General features: G+C 41.6%; 1 pseudogene; it reads left to right on the forward strand.

The window, feature by feature from the left end:
* The first annotated feature begins 560 nt into the window (after positions 1–560).
* Positions 561–2,358, forward strand: LOC123038336 (UPF0481 protein At3g47200-like; annotated as a pseudogene).
* Positions 2,359–14,255: the final 11,897 nt, after the last annotated feature.

A 14,255-nucleotide genomic window follows, 5' to 3' on the forward strand; every position in this document is an offset into this window, starting at 1 on the left:
ACTCATCAAAGATGACCCACGTTGCGATAATGTAGATTAACTAGCTTTATCATTGTTAACTGTAAAAGTGCATTAGCAACTCTGCCACCCCATGAAGTTAAGCATAACGGTATGTTAGTCTTAGTTTGGCTCAGCCATGCAGCATCCTACTATTCCCTTTTGGTAAAGACTGAATTGATAGTGTTTGAAACCATCCTTCCAGCCAATGCTTTCTGCAAAGCATGCTAGTCTAATTAACTCTGCCACTACCCCATCAAGTTAAGCACATTCGAATTGGTAGTTTAATTAAGAACATTCGTATCTATCTTTGTGCCTAACCTAGGGGACAGGGCAAGTAACATGGTACCTATTGCTTTAACCACATGGCCTGCGTAAGTTTAAGGTACCTATTGAAATAATCACGTGATAATACAGCTCGAAAGGAATGTGCATAAGAAAGCCGGCTCTCGCATGCTAGCTGTTCTTCACCTAGCTACATATATATACTCGTGCACACAGGAGTTCAGAAGTACAAAGCGTGTATCTAGCTATAGGTAAACAAGGTAGTATTTGGTTGCAGGATGTCGTCATGGGTGGTGGATATGGAGAAGAAGGTCCAGGGCGCTGAGCCGCCGGTGAAGGTGGAGAAATGGCGGAAATACTGCATCTTCCGAGTCCCGTTGCGCTTCAAGGTGATCGATGGCAGGTATGGAGAGATACTTCATTGGTGTTGATTGCTTCAACATGACATTTTTTATGCCATGATATTTATTTATGTTTTTGTGTTTTATTTCTTTCAATAGTTTGGGTGTCTGCTTCCTCAATGTGTCAATTGCACCTTCCAAAAATGAAATGTGTGGACTGCTGCTTCTTGACATTGTGATATTGTAGTCTGATATTAACATATGACCTTTCTTGAAAAAAACACAAATTGCAGGGTGAGCAGCGTATACAAACCGCAGACAGTGTCTTTGGGCCCATTCCACCACGATGACAAGGACCTGAAACCCTTGGAGGAGCACAAGCTGAGGGCCGTACATCACCTCCTCCACCGGGACGGCTGCAAGACCACACTTTTCGAGCTTGTCACCACCATGGAGAAGGTAGGTGAGGAGCTTCAGGATGCCTACATGGAACTGGGCGACGAGTGGCAGGGTGAGGAGAACAGGGGTAAGTTCCTGGAGATGATGATCATCGACGGTTGCTTCCTACTGGAGGTGATGAGGACGGCCATAGGTGGGAAGTACTCCATTCCCAAGGACTACAAGCAGGATGACCCCGTCTTTAGCTGGCATGGCATCCAACACATCAAGACGTTCGTCCTACGCGACATGCTCCTGGTCGAGAACCAGCTGCCACTCAGGTTGCTCGAGAAAATCGTCACCGCAGAGAGCGGCAGATTTCCGGTACGCAGGTTTCACCTAATCTCACAGTAAAAACTTACCCACTCTGACTCTATGTATTATCAATGTCTCAACTATTTTCTCATATCATGTTATGTCATTGTAGTGGCTGGGTGTACTTGATACCAACTTATATATTGCCCTTTGTTTAAAAAACGTAACATAATGATGAATGGATGAACATGCATGCAGAGTGTGTCTTCGATCAATTCCATGGTGCTTAAATTCCTGGAAGGCAAAGATGCCCCCGAAGGGTCCGATGAGTAGGGACTCCAGCCGCTCGACATATACCGAAGGAGCCAGCTCAAGGGCCATCTGAAGCCTTATCAGAGGGACAGAGGTGGCGTGGAGAACATCATACCGACACCAAACGACGTCGTTGTTCGTCACGAGAGAGTGGAGCCCCGATCGGCATGGAAGTTGTACGAGGCGGGGATCCGATTCATGCCCAGCAAGACGGCCTACCTCAACGACATCAACCTGGACAATGGCAGGCTCCACATGCCCAAGTTCCATCTCAACGACTCCAGAGCCTACAAGTTCCACAACTTGATGGCGTTCGAGGCGATGCACGTTAGCACTGAAAATGACGTGACGGCCTACGTGCTCTTCATCAAGGACCTCGTGGACTCCGCCGAAGATGTGCGCCTGCTCGTGAAGAAGAGGATCCTTGAGCATGACCTCGCCGACGACGACGATGCCGTGGTGAAGCTCTTCAACAGCCTCACCAGGGATGTGTACAAGAACTGGGAGAGTAAATTGTGCCGCGTACGTGAGGACGTGGAGCACCACTACCTCAGCAACCTCCCGCGCGTCGTCATGTACGAGTGGTGGGCAAACCTCAAAAGCAAGTACTTTAGGAGCCCGTGGAGGCTCCTTGCCTTCATCACCGCTCATCGTTGGAGACATCGTGCAGTCTGTGTTTGCAGTCTTATCTTATTATAAACCTGACAAGGATAAGCCCAAAATGCCTTAATTAGATAAGTAATGCTTCATTTCTTTTTTCTTTTGGCGTGTTTGTTTCAAAAGAGAGAATAGAACGAAAAATCACCCAACAGTATTCCTCATTTTGTCTTGGCGTGTGCGGGCAGTCCACAAATCCTTATATCCAAATCATATATAAAGAGGATATGAGGATGTCCGTGCAAGGTGGCATGTAGAATTTGGCCCACAGGGGGTCATTTTTTCTCTTTCTTTATTCTTTCTTTTCTCTCTCTTCGTCTTCACCAATTATATGTATGTGACTGGACAATATGAGGATAATATAAGAAGTGTGATTGTTTTGTAAGGAAAGTGATGGTTTAAAATAGATCCGGGCACGTCCACAAACATATGGGGAGTGAAATTAAGCAATCGTGGTTGTAGATGCTCTTACGAAACAACAAACGGGAATGTGTTGCACGAGTGTACTTTTTTCGACAAAGGATGGAATTTATTAGTTTAAACGAAGTACAAACACAAAGAGCGCATATTGGGTCTCTACATAGTTAGGATGTACCCAACCCACAAGAACACACGCGCACACACACACAGACAAATCATACCGGCAGGTAGCAAAGTCATATAAGACGGAAGTTGTGCGAAGGTGGATAGAAAACAAAGAGAAAAAAAAGGAAAAAAATAGCGATATTTCACGGCGAGCAGGTGTTGAGCTAATGAAAATGATTAAGTGCATGTGATCCGGAACATGGACACGGCCACACAGAACGTGCACTCATTATGCAAGCGACCAAGCCGCCAACCGATCCCATGCCTTCCACGCAATTGTTTGTCCATCGTAAATTCTGGGAGTCATTAGTAAACAAGCGTTCCTTCCGGAGCCTCGTAATGATCAGCGCTACTTGGCGCGCTCCCAGCTATTTGCCACGTGTCGCGCTTTGGGCGTTTTCTCTGAATTTTATTTTTTTATTTTTCCGCACACGTTTTCGGCTATTTAAACGGGGTTTTTCGGGGTTTTTCGACGTTTTGGTTATCCATCGGTCTTCTTTAGCTTTTCGACCAAAAAAAATCAAAAAAAAAATTTGCACGAAAAAACGCGTTTTCTTTTTTCCCTCTTGCGAGAGGCACGGTTTTGCTTACGCGAGAGTCATGGCCGTGTCTCTCGGAAACGGAAAAAACATGTTTTCTGTTTTTTTTCTTTCGCGAGAGTCACGGTTTTGCTTCCGCGAGAGGCACGGTTGTGCTTTCGCGAGAGTCACGACCGTGCCTCTCGGAAACGGAAAAAAATACGTTTTCTGGTTTTTTTGCGAGAGTCATGGTTTTGCTTCCGCGAGAGGCATGGTTGTGCTTTCGCGAGAATCACAGCCGTGCCTCTCAGAAGCCGCGAGAGTCACGGTTTTGCTTCCTCGAGAGGCACGGGTGTGCTTTCACGAGAGTCACGGCCGTGCCTCCTTGGAAACGGAAAAAACACGTTTTCTCTTTTTTTTCCTTCCGCGAGAGTCACGATTTTGTTTTCGCGAGAGGCACGGTTGTGATTTCGTGAGAGGCACGGGCGCGCCTCTTTCGGAAAGGGAAAAAACCAATGCTCCCAGTTCGGTTTTCTCGTCCAATTTTTTTGGCGGTTTTTTTCCTGAAAAAAAAAGTTCGTCAAAACCTATCAACATGGGATCTAATTTTAAAGATCTCAACGCGATGAATCCAACGGCGATAGCAGTTTGAGATTTGGACGCACGGTTTGAGAGATAAAATATTTTGAATAAACAGATTTACGAAAAAGGGAAAACTTCCAGGTTGCGACAAGTGGCGCGCTGCATGTGTGCCACTTGTGGCAACCTGGAAAGTTGAAATGACCTTTACAAGGAGTACTCCTCAATTAATGATTTCGGTAAATGTTGGCAAGAACTTCAGGGATTAGGCATTGTTGATGTAGATAATGCTCAAGGCCAAGGCCATATGGCCATGGCCCGTTGGAATCCCTCTAGGACGAGCAAGTCCATCTATTTGACGCTCATGAGCGTCATGGCTTCGCCGAAGGCAGCGTTTCGACGTCCCGGCCTTCTTTTGTTGTTTCCCTTTTTTCCTGCTTATTTTTTCCTTTTATTTTTATTTTTCCTTTTTTCTGTTTTTTTCTAAATTCAAATTTTTCAAGAATGTTCAGAATTTCAAATTTTCCTCACATTTTTAAAAAAAGTACGCTTCTTTAAAAAGTTGAAATGCCAAAATTAGTTCATGTTATCAAAAAAAGTTCACCGTATAGGAAAACATGTTCGCCGTACATTTGGAAAATTGTTCAATGTGCATTTAAAAAAGAGTTCACCGTATATTAAAAAATGATAGTGTGTATTTGAAAAATATTCACCACATAATTAAAAAAGTTCAGTCTGTATTTTTAAAATCACATTTTTTTTGAAAAAACTCACATTTTAAAAAAAAATGTTTGGAATTTTTGAAATTTGTTGCTAGTTCTTAAAGTCTTGGGCTGCCATTTGGTCACCAAGCAACATCAGCTCGAGTGGCTATCCACGCCCTGTCGAAACCGGGAGGTCCCGTGTTGCGGAAATGAGTCATGTCTCCAAGAAGCTCTGATTGGGCTATCAACTGAGACTCTCATAATGGGGGTGTCTCATGGCAACATAGGGGCACCTTATGAGGCATCCTACTTCGTGATGTCAGGTTGTTGATCACCAGTCTCTCATAATGGTCAATGTCGAAGGTGCTTGTCTACTACGAGAACGGCAACAAAGGCTCAGAGTGATGTACGTACTCAACGATGAACGTTCATGTAAGCTTTGTTACTATCCAACATTGGCCCACGGCAATTCCATGGCAAGATCATGCTCGTCTTCACCATGCAATCTACTTCCTCCGTTTCTAAATATAAGTATTTTTAGAGATTCGAATATAAACTACATACCGAGCAAAATAAGTAAATATACATCTAAACTATGTCTGTATACATCTATGTGTAGTCCATATTGAAATCTCTAGAAATACTTATATTTAGGGCATGTACAACGCCGGCGCTTAGGCCAGGTGCTAGGATTCAATTCCGGGTCGTTATGGTCAAATCCCGGTCGCGTCGATGCCAGGTCTGCCGTCGGGCGCTTTCTTCTTTTTTTCTCTTTCCTCTGAGCCATTTAACGAGTGCTGCCCTTCTTATTTACGAGAAAAATCATAGCATTAGCGCTCAACTAGGCGCCTATGTGTTGAGGAGACGGACTCTTACAGCGACTCCACTTCTTTAGTTAATTCTTTTTATTGCCTAAGCGTCTAAATAAGCGCTCTTGCATTGTAGATGCCCTTAGAAACGGAGGGAGTAGCTGCAATCGGTGTTGTGCTATGTGTCATGACTAGTGTCAAATGACTTGTAAAGTGTTCCTTTCCACTACAGTGACAACGGTGACATGTACAATTATAGCAAGCAGATCAACACGAGTATAGTAGCGTTTGTATACCAAGACCATCCAGAACACGCTTAAGGAAGGGTGTTGGATATAGAAATTTATATAATAACTTTCATTTAGCATTCTCGCCAAATATTATCTTTTTGGTTGTGGCCCTTGACATGTCATTTGTGGCGGCTCGGGCGTCAACCCTAGAAGCCGCCGCCGCCAAACACTAGAAGAAAGGCAATGACAAAATGGGAGGCTGGCTGTTGGTGTAGTATTCGGCTTAACGGGGCCACCCTGCACTTCGGTTGCAAGGGTCGCGGTATGCTCCTCAGTACGGAAGGAGCGTTCCATGTTTCTATTAACTGTAATAACGCCGCGGGGTCCAGGAATTTTGAGTTTTAAGTAAGCGTAATGCGGGACCGCGTTGAAGCGGGCGAAGGCGGTTCTCCCGAGCAGTGCGTGATAGCCACTGCGGAAGGGGACGACGTCGAAGATCAAGTCTTCGCTTCGGAAGTTGTTCGGCGAACCGGAGACCACCTTCAATGTTATTGAGCCCGTGCAACGGGCTTCTTCACCCCTTTAAAGGTGGTTTTGGTGGGCTTGATTCTTGATGGATCAATACCTATTTTACAGACTGTGTCCTGATAAAGCAGATTAAGACTACTGCCGCCGTCCATAAGGACTCGCGTGAGGTGGAATACGTCGATAATTGAATCAAGGACCAAGCCGGCCGAACCTCCATGACGGATACTGGTCGGATGGTCTCTGCGATCGAAAGTGATCGGACAGGTTGACCATGGGTTGAATTTTGGGCGACTGGCTCTATGGCATAAACGTCCCGTAGTGCGTGCTTGCGCTCCCTTTTGGGGATATGAGTAATGTAGATCATGTTCACCGTTTTGACCGGGGGCGAGGGGGGAGGAATTTCTTCTGTCCCCTGTGTTCGGTGGGCGAGGTTCTTCGTCGCCGTCCTTGCTGGGCGGCCCTTTCCCCTTATACTCGGCATTGAGCTTGCCGGCATGTTTAAAGACCCAACAATTTTTGTTGGTATGATTGGCAGGCTTATCAGGAGTGCCATGTATCTGGCAAGGCCGATCGAGTATTCTATCCAAACTAGATGGGCCATCCTTGTTTCCTTTGAATGGCTTCTTCCGCTGACCAGGTTTAGAGCCACTGAATCCGGCGTTGACCTCCGTGTCTTCAGTATCTTCGTTATTGCTTCGACGCTTGTGCATGTTGCGTCGTGGCTTGCCATTGCCATCCCTGGCTTCGGAGGTGCCAGGGTCGCTGGTGCTGTTGCTTCTACGAGCTAGCCAGCTATCTTCTCCCGCACAAAAGCGGGTTGCTACCTCTTGAGCACTGCGTTGGTTTTCCCTTGAAGAGGAAAGGGTGATGCAGTAGAGCAGCGTAAGTATTTCCCTCAGTTTTTTAGAACCAAGGTATCAATCCAGTAGGAGACCACGCGCGAGTCACCTCGTACCTACACAAACAAATAAGAACCTCGCAACCAACGCGATAAAGGGGTTGTCAGTCCCTTCACGACCACTTGCAAGAGTGAGATCTGATAGAGATAATAATAATAATAAGATAAATATTTTTGGTATTTTTACGATATATATTGAAAGTAAAGATTATAAACTAAAATAGATTGGAAACTTGTATGATGGAAAATAGACCCGGGGGCCATAGGTTTCACTAGTGGCTTCTCTCAAGATAGCATAAGTATTACGGTGGGTGAACAAATTACTGTCGAGCAATTTATAGAAAAGCAAATAATTATGAGAATATCTAGTCATGATCATGTATATAGGCATCACGTCCATGACAAGTAGACCGACTCCTGCCTGCATCTACTACTATTACTCCACACATCGACCGCTATCCAGCATGCATCTAGAGTATTAAGTTCCTAAGAACAGAGTAACGCCTTAAGCAAGATGACATGATGTAGAGGGGTAAACTCATGCAATATGATATAAACCCCATCTTCACCACACAAAATATTTAAATCATGCACAACCCCGATGACAAGCCAAGAAATTGTTTCATACTTTTGATGTTCTCAAACTTTTTCAATCTTCACGCAATATATGAGCATGAGCCATGGATATAGCACTATATGTGGAATAGAATGGTGGTTGTGGAGAAGACAAAAAGAAGAAGATAGTATCACATCAATTAGGCGTATCAACGGGCTATGGAGATGCCCATCAATAGATATCAATGTGAGTGAATAGGGATTTCCATGCAAAGGATGCACTAAAGCTATAAGTGTATGAAAGCTCAACAAAGGAACTAAGTGGGTGTGCATCCAACTTGCTTGCTCATGAAGACCTAGGGCAATTTTGAGGAAGCCCATCATTGGAATATACAAGCCAAGTTCTATAATGTAAAATTCCCACTAGTATATGAAAGTGACACACAAGAGACTCTCTATCATGAAAATCATGGTGCTACTTTGAAGCACAAGTGTGGAAAAAGGATAGTAACATTGTTCCTTCTCTCTTTTTCTCTCATTTTTTTATTTGGGCCTTCTTTCTTTCTTTCTTTTTTCTTTTTGGCCTCTTTTCTTTTTTTCTTTTTTTTTCGTCCGGAGTCTCATCCCGACTTGTGGGGGAATCATAGTCTCCATCATCCTTTCCTAACTAGGACAATGCTCTAATAATGATGATCATCACACTTTAATTTACTTACAACTCAAGAATTACAACTCAATACTTAGAACAAAATATGACTCTATGTGAATGCCTCCGGCGGTGTACCGAGATGTGCAATGATGCATGAGTGACATGTATGAAGAATTATGAATGGTGGCTTTGTCACAAATACGATGTCAACTACATGATCATGCAAGCAATATGACAATGATGAAGCGTGTCATAATAACAGAACGGTGCAAAGTTGCATGGCAATATATCTCGGAATGGCTATGGAAATGCCATAATAGGTAGGTATGGTGGCTGTTTTGAGGAAGGTATATGGTGGGTTTATGGTACCGACGAAAGTTGCGCGATACTAGAGAGGTTAGCAATGGTGTAAGGGTGAGAGTGTGTATAATCCATGGACTCAACATTAGTCATAAAGAACTCACATACTTATTGCAAAAATCTATTAGTTATCGAAACAAAGTATTACGCGCATGCTCCTAGGGGGATAGATTGGTAGAAAAAGACCATCGCTCGTCCCCGACCGCCACTCATAAGGAAGACAATCAATAAAAAAATCATGCTCCGACTTCATCACATAACGGTTTACCATACATGCATGCTACGGGAATCACAAACTTCAACACAAGTATTTCTCAAATTCGCAACTACTCAACTAGCATGACTCTAATATCACCATCTCCATATCTCAAAACAATTATCAAGTATCAAACTTCTCATAGTATTCAATGCACTTCTATGAAAGTTTTTATATTATTCCTAAAAGCAAATTTCCATGTTGTTCTAAAGGATTCTCAAAATAATATAAGTGAAGCATGAGAGATCAATTATTTCTATAAAATAAAACCACCGCCGTGCTCTAGAAGATACAAGTGAAGCACTAGAGCAAAAACTATATAGCTCAAAAGATATAAGTGAAGCACATAGAGTATTCTAATAAATTTCAAATCATGTGAGTCTCTCTCAAAAGGTGTGTAGAGCAAGGATGATTGTGGTAAACTAAAAAGCAAAGGCTCAAATCATACAAGACGCTCCAAGTAAAACACATATCATGTGGTGAATAAAAATATAGCTCCAAGTAAAGTTACTGATAGACGAAGACAAAAGAGGGGATGTCTTTCGGGGCATCCCCAAGTTTAGGCTTTTTGGTGTCCTTGAATTTTACCTTTGGGTGCCATGGGCATCCCCAAGCTTAGGCTCTTGCCACTCCTTGTTCCATAATCCATCAAATCTTTACCCAAAACTTGAAAACTTCACAACACAAAACTCAAAATAGAAAATCTCGTGAGCTCCGTTAGCGAAAGAAAAGAAAACACCACTTCAAGGTACTGTAATGAAATCATTCTTGATTTATATTGGTGTTAAACCTACTGTATTCCAACTTCTCTGTGGTTTATAAACTCTTTTACTAGCCATAGATTCATCAAAATAAGCAAACAACACACGAAAAACAGAATCTGTCAAAAACAGAATAGTCTGTAGTAATCTGTAGCTAACGCAAACTTTTGGAACCCCAAAAATTCTAAAATAAATTTCTGGACGTGAAGAATTTATCTATTAATCATCTGCAAAAATAATTAACTAAATAGCACCTTCCAAATTAAAATGGCAGCAATTCTTGTGAGCGCTAAAGTTTCTGTTTTTTACAGCAAGATCAAAAAGACGTTCCCAAAGTCTTCCCAACGGTTCTACTTGGCACAAACACTAATTAAACACAAAAACACAACCAAAACAGAGGCTAGATAAATTATTTATTACTAAACAGGAGAAAAAAGCAAGGAATAAAAATAAAATTGGGTTGCCTCCCAACAAGCGCTATCGTTTAACGCCCCTAGCTAGGCATAAAAGCAAGGATAAATCTAGGTATTGCCATCTTTGGTAGGCAATCCATAACTGGATCTCATAATAGATTCATATGGTAATTTAGTTTTCTTTCTAGGGAAGTGTTACATGCCTTTCCTTAATGGAAATTGGATTCTAATATTCCATTCCTTCATATCAATAATTGCACCAATCGTTCTAAGGAGAGGTCTACCAAGAATAATAGGACATGAAGGATTGCAATCTATATCAAGAACAATGAAATCCATGGGCACATAATTCCTATTTGCAACAATAAGAACATCATTAATCTTTCCCATAGGTTTCTTAATAGTGGAATCCGCAAGGTGCAAGTTTAGAGAACAATCATCAAATTCACGGAAACCTAGCAAATCACACAAAGTTTTTGGGATCGTGGAAACGCTAGCACCAAAATCACACAAAGCATAGCATTCATGATATTTAATTTTAAGTTTAATTGTAGGTTCGAACTCATCATAAAGTTTTCTAGTAATAGAAACTTCCAGCTCAAGTTTTTCTTCATAAGATTGCATTAAAGCATCAACGATGTGTTTAGTAAAAGCTTTATTTTGACTATAAGCATGAGGAGAATTTAGCATGGATTACAATAAGGAAATACAATCTATCAAAGAGCAATTATCATAATTAAATTCCTTGAAATCCAAGATAGTGGGATCGTTGCTATCTAAAGTTTTAACCTCTTCAATCCCACTTTTATCAATTTTTGCATCAAGATCTAAAAACTCCGAATTTTTGGGATGCCTTCTAACTAAAGTTGACTCATATATAGTACCATAATTATCAAGATTCATATTGCAAAACAAAGATTTAATAGGGGACACATCAATAACTTTTAGATATGCATCCTTATTATCATGAAAACTAGAAGAACACGCTTTCACAAAGCAATCTTTCTTAGCACGCATCCTAGCGGTTCTTTCTTTGCACTCATCAATGGAAATTCTCATGGCTTTGAGAAACTCGTTGATATCATGCATAGGTGGAATAGATCTAAGTTTCAAAGAATCAACATCAAGAGAAATTCTATCCACGTTCCTAGCCAACTCATCAATCTTAAGCAATTTTTCTTCAATCAAAGCATTGAAACTCTTTTGCGAAGTAACAAATTCTTTAATACTAGATTCAAAATCAAAGGGCATCTTATTATAATTTCCATAAGAACTGTTGTAGGAATTAACATAATTATTAGAGGAATTACTAGGAAACGGTCTAGGATTAAAATTACCTCTATACGCCTTATTACCAAAATTATTCCTACCAACAAAATTCACATCCATAGATTCATTATTATTCTCAATAAAAGTAGACAAAGGCATATCATTAGGATCAGTAGGAGCACTCTTATTAGAAAATAATTTCATAAGTTCATCCATATTTCCACTGAAAACATTAATCTCTTCAATTGCATGCACTTCTTTACTAGTAGATCTTTCAGTGTGCCATTGAGAATAATTAACCATAATATTATCTAGGAGTTTGGTAGCTTCTCCTAAAGTGATTTCCATAAAAGTGCCTCCCGCGGCCGAATATAAAAGATTTCTAGAAGCAAAATTCAATCCGGCATAAAAATTCTGTATAATCATCCATAAATTCAAACCATGTCTAGGGCAATTACGTATCATTAATTTCATCCTCTCCCAAGATTGTGCAACATGTTCATGATCAAGTTGCTTAAAATTCATAATATCGTTTCTAAGAGAGATGATCTTAGCGGGAGGAAAATACTTAGAGATAAAAGCATCTTTGCACTTATTCCATGAATCAATACTATTTTTAGGTAAAGACAAAAACCAAGCTTTAGCGCGATCTCTAAGCGAAAACGGAAATAGCTTAAGTTTAACAATATCATTATCCACATATTTCTTCTTTTGCATATCACACAAATCAACAATGTTGTTTAGATGGGTAGCGGCATCTTCACTAGGAAGGCTAGAAATCGGATCTTTCATGACAAGATTCAGCAAAGCAGTATTAATTTCACAAGATTCAGCATCAGTAAGAGGAGCAATCGGAGTGCTAATAAAATCATTATTGTTGGTATTGGCAAAGTCACACAATTTAGTATTATCTTGAGCCATCTTGACAAGTGAGCAATCCAACACACAAGCAAATAAGAAACAGGCAAAAAAGCAAATAGAAAAAGAGAGGGGGAACGGAAAGAGAGGGCGAATAAAACGGCAAGGGTGAAGTGGGGGAGAGGAAAACGAGAGGCAAATGGCAAATAATGTAATGCGTGGGATAAGGGTTGTGATGGGTACTTGGTATGTCTTGACTTGGCATAGATCTCCCCGGCAACGGCGCCAGAAATCCTTCTTGCTACCTCTTGAGCACTGGGTTGGTTTTCCCTTGAAAAGGAAAGGGTGATGCAGTAGAGCAGCGTAAGTATTTCCCTCAGTTTTTGAGAACCAAGGTATCAATCCAGTAGGAGACCACGCGCGAGTCACCTCATACCTACACAAACAAATAAGAACCTCGCAACCAACGCGATAAAGGGGTTGTCAATCCCTTCACGGCCACTTGCAAGAGTGAGATCTGATAGAGATAATAATAATAAGATAAATATTTTTGGTATTTTTATGATATAGATTGAAAGTAAAGATTGCAAAATAAAATATATTGGAAACTTGTATGATGGAAAATAGACCCGGGGGCCATAGGTTTCACTAGTGGCTTCTCTCAAGGTATATAGCATAAGTATTACGGTGGTTGAACAAATTACTGTCGAGCAATTGATCGAAAAGCAAATAATTATGAGAACATCTAGGCATGATCATGTATATAGGCATCACATCCTTGACAAGTAGACCGACTCCTGCCTGCATCTACTACTATTACTCCACACATCGACCGCTATCCAGCATGCATCTAGAGTATTAAGTTCATAAGAATAGAGTAACGCCTTAAGCAAGATGACATGATGTAGAGGAATAAACTCATGCAATATGATATAAACCCCATATTTTTATCCTCGATGGCAACAATACAATATGTGTCGTTTCCCCTAATGTCACTGGGATCGAGCACCGCAAGATTGAACCCAAAGCTAAGCACTTCTCCCATTGCAATAAAGATCAATCTAGTAGGCCAAACCAAACTTATAATTCAAAGAGACTTGCAAAGATAAACCAATCATACATAAAAGAATTCAGAGAAGAATCAAATATTGTTCATAGATAATCTAGATCATAAACCCACAATTCATCGGATCTCGACAAACACACCGCAAAAGAAGATTACATCGAATAGATCTCCAAGAGAATTGAGGAGTACTTTGTATTGAGATCCAAAGAGAGAGAAGAAGTCATATAGCTACTAGCTATGGACCTGAAGGTCTGAAGTAAACTACTCACACATCACCGGAGAGGCCATGGAGGTGATGTAGAGGCCCTCCGTGATCAATGCCCCCTCCACCGGAGCTCTGGAGAAGGCCCCAAGATGGGATCTCTCGGGTACATAAGGTTGTGGCGGTGGAATTAGGTTTTTGTGGTGCTCCTGGATGTTTGCGGGGTACGTGGACTTATATAGGAGGAAGAAGTAGGTCGGTGGAGCAACGAGGGGCCCACGAGGGTGGAGGGTGCCCCCCTGCCTCGTGGCCTCCTCGATTGTTTCTTGACGCCCACTCCAAGTCTCCTGGATCACGTTTGTTGAGAAAAAACACGTTCCTGAAGGTTTCATTCCGTTTGGACTCCGTTTGATATTCCTTTTCTGCGAAACACTAAAATAGGCAAAAACAGCAATTTGGGTTGGGCCTCCGGTTAATAGGTTAGTCCCAAAAGTGGTATAAAAATGTAAAATAAAGCCCATTAACATCCAAAACAGATAATATAATAGCATGGAGCAATCAAAAATTATAGATACGTTGGAGACGTATCACGGGTCATAAGTGCGGTAAGGGCTGCCATGGACTTCGGCTTTTCTTGGCCGAGGTGTCGGGTGAGCCACTCGTCTCGGACGTTGTGTTTGAAGTCCGCGAGGGCTTCGGCGTCCATACAATCCAGAATTTGGTTCTTTTT

The sequence above is a fragment of the Triticum aestivum genome, chromosome 2A, assembly GCF_018294505.1.
Source record: "Triticum aestivum cultivar Chinese Spring chromosome 2A, IWGSC CS RefSeq v2.1, whole genome shotgun sequence".
Classification (NCBI taxonomy): domain Eukaryota; kingdom Viridiplantae; phylum Streptophyta; class Magnoliopsida; order Poales; family Poaceae; genus Triticum; species Triticum aestivum.